This window comes from Elephantulus edwardii, unplaced genomic scaffold (assembly GCF_000299155.1).
Source record: "Elephantulus edwardii isolate Elephantulus edwardi_28Jun2011 unplaced genomic scaffold, EleEdw1.0 scaffold00171, whole genome shotgun sequence".
NCBI classification, from domain to species: domain Eukaryota; kingdom Metazoa; phylum Chordata; class Mammalia; order Macroscelidea; family Macroscelididae; genus Elephantulus; species Elephantulus edwardii.
The window spans coordinates 4,754,635-4,764,130 of record NW_006399921.1 but is presented as its reverse complement, the minus strand read 5'-3'; the positions used below and the strand labels follow the sequence as shown (position 1 = coordinate 4,764,130).

General features: G+C 44.3%; 1 protein-coding gene across 1 annotated transcript in view; it reads left to right on the top strand.

Moving 5' to 3' along the window:
- The window catches only part of GRIK4 (glutamate receptor, ionotropic, kainate 4), a 496,433-nt gene that overhangs the window by 136,094 nt on the left and 350,843 nt on the right, over nt 1–9,496 (top strand). The gene's annotated exons all lie outside the window — the stretch shown is intronic.

Here is a 9,496-nt window from a genome sequence, read left to right as displayed (position 1 = left end):
AGCAGGGTTTAGGGCTGTTGTGCATAGGGTCGCTATGAGTCGGAAATGACTCGACGGCACATAACAACAACAACCACCATTCTAACAGTGAATCCACATTTGTGATAGCTACAGCCGGTGTGCAAGACCACTTGTGAATGTGCCTTTTTTTTTAATTTTTAAATTTTTTTTTAATGTGCCTTCTTGTGTGTTGTGAAGGGATGGGAGTCCAGTAGCCTCAGGAGAGAACCACACGGTGTAAGCCCAGGAAGGAGTCTCCAGGGGCCTAGTGCAGCCTCTTCATCATACAGGTGGAGAAACAAAGGCACAGGTGCCAGCGGCTTGCTGGAGTCACTTCACACTACTCCTTTATGACATAGTTGAGATGAGGACTCAAGGGCTCTTAACTCTCAAATTAAGTTACTCTCGGGGGGAAAAAGAGCTATTTAAGGACAAAGATGAGGTTTCTGTTTCTTATTGAATGCAGGAGAATGGTTCATGCACCATAGTCATTAACTACTTATTTGTTCAATTGTGAAATACGTTGTTGAGATATGAGTAGAAACTTGACATTGGAATACCTGCCCCTTTCTTAATTGTGGGGGAAAAATTCTTTAATTGGGAAACTTCTCTTCCTTATTATTCTTCTACTCCCTCATCCAGACTGTAAGTGCCTCAGAGTGAAGCACTCTGTGTTCCATCTTGTTAAAACAATGTCATAATAACCTATTCTTAATAACCTGCTCTGTAATAGACACTATGCTGAGTACTTCAAATATGTTGCTACATGTCATTGTCACCCCAGTCAGGAAGCAAGCGTTACTGCCCTCATCACAAAGGAGGGAATCAAAGCACAGAGAAAGTAAGCAACTTGTCCCAAGTCACATCACTGGTGAACAGTTGGTGGTCCTGGAACTCAGATTTGTAGGGCTCCAAAGAAATGCTAGCGCTATGTGAATGTGCAGTGAAGGCTTTTATAAGGTGAAAGTTAAGTGAAACAGTGTAGAAGGGTGTGTTCTTTGCAAGGCACTTACTCTGAATTTGACATGTAGCAAGACAGAAAGATGACTCCAGAGTGAGAATCTCAGTGGAGTTGTTTGACCTTGGCGAGGACCACACACTTGCTCACCATCTGGCTCCCTCCTGCCAGCGCAGTTAACCAGCTCTCCATGGGCAGCTTGGAACCCACGCCTGGAAGGAGCACCCTGGACCCTGCCAGGCACTGCCAGCAGGAAGCACATGGCAAGGAGGCTGCTGAGCAGAGGACAGGAGACCAGGCAGGAGGTGTTGCAGTGCTATTACAATTAAAAAAGAAAGAAAAAGAGAAAGCCACAGAGGTTCTTGGCTCTGAATCCCAATTTGCTTCTCATCTGGGAGTCATTTGCATAGGAAGCCCTATCTGTAGCTTTATGAAATAAAAATAAATAAAATGAATGGGCTGGTGAGTCTGCCAAAAAGACTCCCATAAGTCTGTACTATGAGGGGGAAGTTATTGCATGGTTGGGGTCTCTGTCAAGTCCACAGGAGCTGCTGGCTGCAAGGCTGTTTGTGGGATGAGGGAGTTTGTAGAGGACACCTTCCAGGGCAAGGCTCCGGAGGAAGCATGGTCACGGCCCCAGGAGGGCAATGTCTCAGTCGCTATGAAAGTTGCCCCGTGTTTGCACCAGGACGCGGTTCTGCACAGTCCTCCAGACTTGGCGCAGTCTTGAAGTCAGCAGAGCTTTCCCATCTGTCTTCTCTGGAGGGGTACTTCTCCTCTGTCTCGCCCCTGCTGGGTTTCAGGGCTGCATTCTCTCTGCTTCCTGAACAGTAGTTCTCAACATCGAGGATGTTAAAATGAAGATTCTAGGGTTCCAACTCAAGAGATTGAAGTGGTATTTTTTTAGAGATCCCTATTCTTAGCATGGAATGGGGGTGAGGGAAGCACTTGAAGGAACTGCCTGCCCTTTGAGGGTCCCTGCACCAAGGTGTAGGCAGTGGGATCTGATAAGGTTTGGAGTGCTTCCTGCAGAGTGCTAACATTCCATGAGGTGAGTGATCCTCACCCAGCACTCTCCTTGCATCTTCTCCACTGTCTGTGAAAAAGAGATGATCAGCTTCCTGTTATAAATTGGATTTGCCAAGGATCCACCCAAGGTGCCTCATCGAGGCAGAGGAAGGACTGACTTAAAATCCTTATCTTTAGTCTGAAAATCTTATATTTCAGAAAGATCTCATTGGATGTGAAGTAACAACTCTGCTGGGCTCGGGGTTTGCGCAGGGTCACCTTGCAAGAGTTCTCTCCAGCTTCTCCTTCTACAACCCAGCATCACATTGTCCTCAAGAATGTTAGATGAATCTTGCCTTGCTAAAAGCAATAGATATAAGCACCTGCTGAAGGAGTCTAGACTGGGCCTCAGGTGCTGAGGAGACAGGCTGTGTCCAAGGTCACAGTGCTTTTGGGAGTGGGAGGGGGCAGTTCACAATCTGAGAATTGTTAGAAATCTACATTAAACCCAGCTTTATCTGAAGGTGGGAAGACCTGCCTCTTTTCTGAGCCCCAAGGGTCTTCCCACACTCATAGATAATTTAACAATGTTGACATTTGAATGACCCTTAAAATTCATCCAGGTCAACATTTTTCCACTTGAAAGGTCTCCCCCATTTATTCCTGAGTCTGCCTTCAACAATCTCTGTCACAGAGCAACCTTCAGAGGACACAGGACTGACCTCAGTCTTCTGAGGCCCAGTCCACAGCTCTCTCAGGAATCCTGCTTCTTTGTCCTGGGCTTTGACCCTGGAAGTGGGGAGGAGCTACCTGTTGTCCTTGCTTGTACAGTCGAAGCACAGGGCATAGCAGTGAGCAAAGGCCACAGCAATCTTCTAACCCTGCATACCCCTCCCCTCCAGATCAAAGGAGGTGCTACTGCTTCAGTCCTGGGTCACAGGCTGGAGAGCTCAGGAGCTTTAGTTGGAAGGTGCCTTTGAGAACCCGCCTCCTAGGCACTGCTCTTCTCCCCACATCCTTTCCACCCTCTCTCCATGTTTCAGCCTCCAAAAAAGTGGTTTTGAGGGACTAGGGTGTTGAGCTGGGTGAGGTAGGGGAAGGGGCTCGCATGTGAGATGTCACTGTTCATCTTGTCATATCTTTGGCAGGGGAGGAGCTGAGCACAAGATGGGTGGTTTGGAGAAAATGAGAAAGTTCTGGAGTTCTGCCCAGTTTCCCTCTGAGCAGAGCATAAAGGCTTTGCTTAGGCTCGGCTCCGCATGCAGCCTGACGAAGTGAATCTGAGAAATCTGACACATGGGCTTCAGATCCTAAGGGGCTGCTGGCTTAACCCTCAGAGACATATGCCAACCCTGGACCAGCAAGTGAGCAATCACATGTGTGTGTGTGTGGGGGGGGGGCGGGCGGGGGAGAGGCAGGGGTGTACGTGCGTGTGGATGTGTAAAGGGCAGGGGAGAGGTAGGAGTGTTAGGGTGGGCAGCTTTGCCTTAAGGGAAAGCAGACAGGCCAAGAGATAACAGAAATGAAATCCTACTTTAGTCATTCAATAACCTGCAGCCTCAACAAGCCATTTCATTTCACTGGACCTCAATTTACTATCCTGTAAGTAGAGATGAAAGACCCATTCTAACTAGTTGTAGTTAGGTAAAAAGAAATTAGATAAGCACACACCCCTTAGGACATCAGGGGAGCATTGTCCTGGAGATAGGGAATTTGCATGAAAGGCTACATGCTGTATTTTCATTTCTGACTAAATTGTCATCATTTTGAATGCAACAAATATTTATTAAGGGTTGTATCCCTTTCTCCACACCTCTTTAATCTGTATACTGAGCAGATTATTCAGGAAGCTGGACTTTATGAAGAAGATTGTGGCATCAGGATTGGAGAAAGACCCATCCATAATCTTCATTATATAGATGGCACAACCTGGCTTGCTAAAAGTGAGGAAGACTTGAAGCACTTGCTGCAGAACATCAAAGACTGCAGCCTTCAATACGGATTGCATCTCAGCATCAAGAAAACAAATAGCTATGAATTAATGAAAATCCAACTTTTTGTTAAAATTACAATAAAAAAATTAATAAATAAAACCACCACAAAACTAGTGACCACTCATAGACAAGGAGGCAATTTTTGAGAAGAATCTCTCAGCTCTCATAGTTCTCGTAGATCCTAGGCACTTGACTGGTAGGCAAATTCATGATCGAGAAAAGAATGAAATTGTCAATGACTTCATCATACTTGGATTCACAATCAGTATATTGAAACCAGCAGTCAGGAGGTCAGAAGGCATATTGCACTGGGAAGGCCTGTTGTCAGGGACCTCTCCTAAATTATTGAGGATCAATGATGTTAGTTTGAGGCATGAGGGGCTCCTAATTCAGGCCATGGTTGTTTCAGTCACTTGCTAGGAAAAGCTATTCCTTGGAGAGGTACATCATGCTTGAAAAGGTGGAGGGATGGTGAAAGAGGGGAAGACCCTCAACCAGGTGGATTAACACAGTGACAGCGCAATGGGCTCAAGTGTGTCAAAGATTGTGAGGCTGGCACAGGACGGGGCAGGGTTCAGTTCTGTTGTTCACAGGGTCACTATGAGTCTTACTCAAATTGACAGCACCTGACGACAACAACAACAACAACAACACTCTACACTCAGAGTTGCTCTCGTGGTAACTATGGTCTATGGTTCAAAGTTACTCTCCTCACAACTAAAGGTTTGTGGTTCAAACTCACCACCCTCCCCATGAGAGAAAGATAAATCATAAGGATTTCCAGCCTTTAAAACCCTATTGGACAATTCTGCTCTCTCCTACAGTGTCTTGTTGCGTTACAACCAACAGAACGACAATAGGTTTGGGATTGTGAGGGGAGGAGTTCACTGTACATTCAAGGAGCCCTCCATTGGAGAACAATATGACCATTAGCCTCTATGAAAATGAAAACCTTGGAAGCCCTATAGGACTGTTCCAGCCTGTTCTATAAGGTCATGGTGAGTTAGAATTGGCCCAGTGGCAAAGGGTTACTCTGTGTTAAGTTCTACTTTAGATTCTGTGGGGACATGATAGATAAAAGGTAACTGAGACCTCTTACTTAAAATTTGGAACATGAGAGTGGGATGTCAGAAAACTGAGACATCTGAATCCAGGTTGTTTTGGGGTTTTTTGGTGGTTTTGTTTAATGCTTTATTTTATGCAGCTTCATCCAGATAACAGACAATTCAGTCATTTTTAAAGTATATAATACATGTAAAAGTGGCTTTTAGGATATTCTGTTTTGCAATCATAAACACAGTAATTTTAGAACATTTTCATCATTCCAAAAGAAATCCTTTATCGCTGACCTCCTTGGGCACTGCTTCCCTCCATCATTTAACCAACCCCGTGGCAACCACTAATCTACTTTCTCACTTTGTGGATTTCCCTGTTCTGGACATTTCATATAAATAGAATCATCACATGCCCTGCTCTTTGTGACATATGTCTTTAACTTACTGTATTTTCAGTGTTATCCGAGAACTTCATTCCTTTTCACTGAACAATATTATATGAATGCATTGCAGTTTATTTATCCTCTCATTAGCTGATAGACTTTTGGATTGTTTTGGCTTTTTAAAAAAATTTTTTTATTATTATTTTTGTGTGCGTGTACCGTCAAATCAGATCTGACTGGTACAGGAGGAGATTGTCCCTCCTTCCCCAGCAGAGCATCTGGTGGATTCGAACCGTGCGCCTCTGGGATTGTAGTTGCAGCTCCTTGCCACTAGGCCACCAGAGCTCCCTGTTTTGGCTTTTATAATGCTTCTATGAACATTTATATGAATCTTTTGGAGGCAAGGATGGTGAGGCTTCGACTCTCAAACTTTGGGCATATTCCCAGGAGAGGCTATTCTTTGGAAAGGGACGTGATGCTTGGAAGGATGGAGGCTCAGAGAAAGAGAGGAAGACCCCCAACAAGGCGGATTGACACAATGGCTGGGCATTGGGCTTGAGTGCTTCAGGGATGGTGAGGACGGCACAGGCTAGGACACGATTCAGAACTGTTGTTCATAGGGCCACTATGAGTTGTACTCGACTCAGTGGCACCTAACAACCACAACATTCAAGGTTTATCTTGCATATTACCCCAGAGCAGTACCCATTTGTCAATGTATATTTCTCAGGTGGCTTGCATTCTGCTGTTTTGAGGTATTACCAGGGTCTTCCGTGGTGCCTAGTTTTCAGTGGAGTTTCCAGACTAGGACACACCAGGAAGAAGGATTGGGAATCTCATTCTTAAAACAACACTAACCAGTGAAACCCTTAGGAATAGTATTGGAATATGTAAAGTAATAAAAAGTAAATATACCACTTTGAGAGCTAAAATCCACATGACCCAAGCCATAATCTTTTTGTTCACCTCATATGCATGTTATGCGGACTGAGAGTTGGGTGGAGCTCCCCGACTGAACAAGCGTGGAAGGAGGAGTGGCGTCCACTTCTGTAATAGCTTGCCTCCAGAAACCCTGTGAACTTGGAGAGAGGATGAAAGGCACCCAAGCGTCAAGGACTCTCCTTCATAGGGTCACTATGAGTCGCCTACGACTTGACGGCACTTAACAACAATAACATCAACAGAGAGAGAAAGAGAGAGAGAGAGATCAGCTGGCCCAGTGAAGAGAAAACTATGTGACCAAGACAAAGGTGGGTGACTTTTAGTTTGCGGCGCTCAGGCCAGTCTTTCATTGTTTTTGTTCAGACATTCCTCTAGGTTGTATAGCCCTGGTGTACAAGTTGCCATCCCACGGTCACTTGTGGTTGCTGTGAGGCTGAACACTGTGACATGGATGTGTCAAATGCATTAATGGTTGGCTACCCAATGCGGACTGAGAGTGGGGTAGAGCTTCCCGATTGAACAAGTGTGGAAGGAGGAGTGGCATCCACTTCCATAATAGCTTGCCTCAGGAAACCCTATGAACTTTGAGAGAGGATGCAAGGCACCCAGGCATCAAGGACTCTCCTTCATAGGGTCGCTATGAGTCGCCTGCGACTCGACGGCACTTAACAACAAACAACAACATATGCATGTGAAACCCAGAAAATGAGTAAGAAGACTGAAGAAGAATTGATGTCTTTTAATTATGGTGTTGACAAATAATATTAACTATCTCATGAGCTGAAATAAGGACAAACAAATCTGTCATGGAATACGTATAGCAAGAATGCCCCTTATTGACAATAAAGGCAGGACCATTCATGGACTTGGACATGTTGTCAGGAAGGACCAGTCTCTAGAAAAGGGCATTGTGTTTGGTAGGACCCTCAGGGAAATGGATTGATAAAGTGGTAGCAACAATGAGTTTAAACATAAATGATTGTGGGGATTGCTGAGGACTAGGCATTGTTTCCTTCTCTTATAAATTGGGCCACTCTGAGTTGGAATTAATTCAGTGGCACATAACAACAACATTACTTCAGAGTGGAATTCTGGGCCATAGGAAAACTTTACAGTTATTTTAGGGAACTACCAGTCTGTTTTTGAAAGCAGCTGCAGCATTTTCCCCCGATAAGCCCATTTCCCCCCCTCACAATGTATGAGGATTCCAGTTTCTCCACACTGTCCCTCATTGTGGTTTGGATTTGTACTTCCTTAGAAACTAATGCTGATTATCATTTCATGTGCTATTTGCCATTGGCCTATCTTTCTTGGGAAAATATCCATCATGTCTTTTGCCTGTTTTTGATTGAGTTCTTTTTATTGAGCTGCAAGAATTCTTCATTTATTCTAGATACAAATCCTTCATCAGATGTATAATTAATTTGAAAATAGTTTCTCCCATGATATGTGCTGTCTTCTTCACTATCTTAGTGATGTACTTGGAAGCAAGACACCTGAACCTGAACAGCAAAAAGTATCAATGTTAATTACATTGAGACCTCATTTATTTAGACTTCACTAATTTGAGGTTTTGGAAGCAGGACAATATGCCTTTGGAAACTCTGTGAACTTTGATAAATGTCGAGAGTTGTGGAAGGGCTTCAGACTTCTTGCACATAGGGTCATTATGAATAGTGCTCGACTCGAAGGCAATCAACAACAGCAATTTGGTATTGGTCAGGGCAGAGATTCCAAGAATACAGCCATTTAGTTCACAAATAGCTATTGAGGCTGTCTTTAGCCATAGACCACAGCAGGCCCGGGAGATAAAGAGATGGCTAGGCACACCCTGTCTTTGCACCCCACAGTCTGGACTGAGGGGAACACAGATAAGTGTGTCATTCCAGCCAAGGGCTGAACACTAACAGATATGAAAGGTGATTTGGAAGCTCTGGGGAAGGAAGAGCTATCCCTTCTGTTAAAAAAAGGATTTACTAAGCAAATGAGCAGTGAAAACTATTTAGGAAAATAAACTGTTTGAAGGCTCCTGGAGCCCCTTAATGGCTTTCATTTCTATGCTAACAGAAGGTGTGATTGGCCTCTGTTCTCACTCTCTGAGGAGAGTTGGCTTGGATGCCTTCTGCTGCTCCTCGCTGCACCCAGAACTTTCTGTTTCCTTAAATCCTCCTGATAACCTGTAGGGTAACTATCACTGTCACCCTTTACAGATGAAGAAACTGGAAATCAGAAAGGTTAAGGGATTTGGCCCAAGATGATTGTCTTTGTAGGAACTGGGAGCAGGAGGCGGGGGGCTCTCGCTGCAGCCTCATGAAGCTCGATTTTATGTACTGAGTTCCAGATCTCACTGATTGCTAACAGTGTAAGCTTGGTGCTCTCCAGGAGACAGAGCAGATGATATATGATCCCAGGATGGAAAAGCCATTGGCACCACCCACACCCAGTGGACGACATTGCTGTTGCAACTTTGGGTTCCCTAAGACATAAAATTTTAACAATGATCATTTGAAAGTATATTTAATGAATCAAATATTGATACATATAACAGCTATGTATGTTGGATGTGCCAAGTCAAGTCACTTGTAACTCATAGCAGCTCTATGCACAGTAGCTCTGAACCCTACTCGATCCTGAGCCTATCTCACTGTCTCTGGCACACCTACCCCCATTACTCCAGTTATTGTGTCAATCCATTTCATCTGGGGTTTTCCTCCCCTGTGCTGTCCCTCAACTCTTCCAAGTATAATATCCCTCTCCAAAGACTGGCCCCTCATGGCTGCATGACCAAAGTATGTGAAACGGAGTCTCAAAATTCTTGCCTCCACAGAGCAGCTTGGTTTCACCCTCTCCAGGACAGACCTGTTAATTCTCTTATAACAGCAATAATAATTTTAATAAAAGTTTGCTGTGTCAGCACCATGCCCCAGCTTGCGTCCAGACCTTCTATAAGTCTGAGTGGTTCTGTGTCCATCTCTAGATCCAGATCCTTAAGTCCACTGAGGTATTCTGAGGTGAATGCAACTTCTCGCACTTATTGGGGCCACAAGCTGGGCTCCATTCTATACTTACTTTTTAAAAATATTATAAAAATGTATTTGGATTATTTATTTACATTTTCAAATAAATGTTAAGAGCTGAAAATTAATAAAGTGCACA